The 3640-nt window shown below is 35.7% G+C and overlaps 1 long non-coding RNA gene across 1 annotated transcript; it reads right to left on the bottom strand.

Moving 5' to 3' along the window:
* Positions 1–1107: 1107 nt before the first annotated feature.
* LOC146718733 (uncharacterized) lies at positions 1108–3067 on the bottom strand. The gene is made up of 3 exons (XR_014920198.1): positions 2615–3067; positions 2158–2248; positions 1108–1622 (listed from the first exon to the last, which is right to left on the bottom strand). It is a non-coding gene; the product is annotated as an uncharacterized LOC146718733 (long non-coding RNA).
* Between the last annotated feature and the right edge of the window lie 573 nt (positions 3068–3640).

Below are 3640 nucleotides of genomic sequence, written 5' to 3'. Positions count from 1 at the left end.
AAATTAATAAGAATATAACTTTCCATATCAGGAAAATTAAATTCAGCACACTTTCTTCAAGCACTCTTCTTAAAATGATCAAACATACACTGAAAAAAATATGTTGTTGGATTTACTTAATTCAATGGTGGACATTTGTTGCACACAGATGTTTTGCTTTGGCAGCAACTTAAACAATTGAGTTAAATTAACACAATTTATTCATGTTCAATAAACTTGTGCAATTTGTGTTGATAAAATGTGACTTAAACATGTTTTGATGAAGTAATTTGAGCTCTTGGAATATTTTAATCCTTCAATTTTCTCACGTTATCCCAACACGATTCAATAACTTTTACCCAATACTACTTGGTCACTTAAATACTACATGTTATCTTCAAATTACATTTTGCTATTATATTCTAGTATCAAATACACAATTTTCAAATGGAGGCCTTATAACAGATTGTATTGTTCTCTTCCAAGATGGTTGCTGGCATCCACCAGTAACCTTTCAAAACAAAATGTCTAATTTCACTGCATTGACAGTAGGTAAAGAATTAAACTGACATTACTCCTCTACTGAATCTATATAAATCAACAGTTAAATAATGTCAGTTCTTCCGTGTTCTCTGGAATCAATCACAGCAAAGAAATTGGACTGTTTCTTTTGAAAAATGTTGGGAAAGAACAATACAAAACATTCTATTTAAGGCCTCTAACGTCAAGATTCAGTTAAACAACAATTATGACTAAACAATTTGAGGTAATGTTAGTTTCCATTAACATTAAATTAGGTTACTGAATTGGCAAACACCTTCCTATTAACACTACCCATTTTACCCCAATAACTAAAGAAATTAGCACTTGCAGGTCAAAACCTTTATTCAAGAGATGCAAAAATAACATTGATACAGTGACTGTCAAAAATTACAGCACTGATCATACTGTGACATCTTGGTTCAAAACAGCACACTTAGAAATATTCAACGTTCTTTACTTCAACTGAATGAAACTGAAAATACCATTTCACACGACCCATATGGGATATTTAGACTGTATAACTGTTCACGCTACATCTCTTCACTAGTAAAAGAAAGAAAAAATACAAAGAGAAATTTTAAAATGCTGCCAAACAGACAAACAGAACTTGTACAGAGCAAAAGGAAAAACAAACAACAACAAAAAACGGCTCGTCCTCATGGCAGTTGCAGAGTATATAAAAATGAACCCTGCGATCCGTTCCTGGAATTGAGCTTCAAAAATGCAGCAGAACAAGTGTGAGATTTAAATGTCCTCTCACCTAGAGCTGGTCACCTCACATGCATAACAGTGAGCTTCGTTGCAGGAGCAGTTTTGTCTTAGTTGTGAGCTTTTCTTGAGAGCTGAGTTGCATCCAACTCCATTACCACCCATTGAATCACCTCAAAAGTGTAGCAGAGTTGTGATGGGTAACTCATGTTGAAGGAATAAAAAAGGTCCAAACAGCATGGCTACTGCAAAGGTCACGTTATCCAGATCTTGAAGAACTACTATACCCTCGATGATGATGCCAACATCAGAAAAGTCATTGCCTGGTGCATCCTCTGGAGACAGATGTTCATTGTGGTTTTCTCAATCTGTGCAGTGGCCTCAGTCAAGTCCTGGTTAAACACAAAACATTTCTTTAAGATTCCTTTTTAAACTCATCTCTTTTGAATCTACCAGTTCTAATGTTAGAGTAATTTAAACCAATGCAAGCAACATAGTAAATAGCTATAGCCAAAGAGTGGCCTGCCATGCTGCCATTCATGGTCTAACAGAGTTTCTAAGAGAGGGTGAAAAACATAATAATTTCAAATGCTTTACATTAGTTTTTGTTAGAAAGACACCGGCCCATCAGAAATCCAGGTTATGTCACTCAGAAGATGTTAGAATTTAGACTTTCAGCCCCACAATTTGGTTAGCTGTTGGTCAGTTGGTCATTTTTTCAAACAAAAGCTAATATAAATATTGGTGGGATTTTCCTTTGTTCATTAGAATGACAAGGGCCGGCGGCCGAGTTCACTACCAGGCCTCATGTGAACTTCAAATTATTAAAGAGGACTACTGGTCCTAACCAGTCCAATGAGGATCAAGTGGATAACTAAATGCATTTTTAAATGTTGCAAAGCCACAATCTACTCATAAAACACTCACCATGAACTCCTGCACCAAGATGTTGCAATTGTCTTTCACACAGATGCGGAGCACTTTGATGAGGGACTCCGAGCATTAATGTCATCCTTGACTATTATAACAAAGAAAACAGAGATTTGTGAACTTTTCAGTAGCACAGAAGAAAATGATCCCAGACAAAAACTCTTGACTTTTTAAACCAGTCAACATGCAACACCAGCATCTACAAAGCAATATCAAAAGTTCCTGTTTGACATCAACTTTATGGATATATAGTTTCCAGAACATTTATTTTTAAAAAAAGATAATTTTTTCTCAGTGGGCCAGTAAATGCATGACGAAAATTATGGCATCCTTTTAGTGGAATCATTACTCACAGGTAATAGTTGACTGTTTCAATGGATGTAGCATAAAAATCTTTTACTGACCTAATGCAATACATATACACTTTGTAGTTAAAGAATTTTAAAGTTCTTACTGTCATTATGGCAGCTACATCCTTTAGCTTTGTGCCCTGTTCCCCCGATCACTTTGCAAACACTTTCAGCAGACTGTCAGAGAAAAACTCAGCTCCGTCAGAAACCTTGACTGTAAAGGCATGGTTGGGATGCACTGGAATGCTGCATTTTATCTGAAATGACATAAAATTATTTTGAAATAACAGCAGGCACTGTGCTTGGTTAATCAGTAATGTTTTGTTGAATAAAAACTGTGTTTCCAGATCTTATGGGATTAAAAAAAATCCAAAGATGTTTGTTTCTGATTTGCAACCCAACAACCCACAAGTTACAACCTCATTTCAGTTCAAGTGTGCATTAATGCGAGTCCAGTAATCACCTTTCTGGCAATACATACAGGTATAAGTTAAACCTATGGCAGATTTTGGATCTCTCAGTTGTATTAATAGGGTGAGTATGCATGCACCTAATAATTATAAAAAAACCTATTATAATTAAGTTACAGAAACGAAAATAGAATATACTTTCTTACCATAACACCTTAAACCCACAATCCATCAGCTGACTCCTGGTGAAATGCAGAATAGAGGTCATCTCTCAATGTGCAGCAAAAAAAACAAAAACAAAAGGACAGCAGGTGAGGGCAGGAGGGGTAGGGATGTAAGCTAGCATAATGCCGCTGATGATATTAGCTAAAGCTGTTCAATGTCCAAAATCTCACTAACACCACGGTGCAGTAAATACACAATGTAACTGAAGAGTCAGTTGACAAATCTATTCACACAGAAAACCAAATTATGTTATGAGTGCCTCGTAATTAGGTTTAATGTGATATTACGGCTCTTGTGCCAAAGACAAATTCAAATGAAAAAGCGCCAATTCTTTGACAACAGATAAAACAGCAAATAAGCTAACGGCTCTTTTTTAGCATGTTACATGGCGACACTCTAGACGTTTAACTACATTTGGCTGAATTATGGTAAAAATGAATTCAAAAAATCAAGACATACCAAAAACGTAGAGTTGGCTGCTCAACTTGACTGAGA

The sequence above is a fragment of the Copadichromis virginalis genome, linkage group LG1 (genome assembly GCF_057382275.1).
Source record: "Copadichromis virginalis isolate Kocher_CV1m ecotype Utaka linkage group LG1, C_Virginalis_male_GT1.1, whole genome shotgun sequence".
Taxonomy (NCBI): Eukaryota; Metazoa; Chordata; class Actinopteri; order Cichliformes; family Cichlidae; genus Copadichromis; species Copadichromis virginalis.
This window is presented reverse-complemented; position numbering and strand designations above follow the sequence as displayed.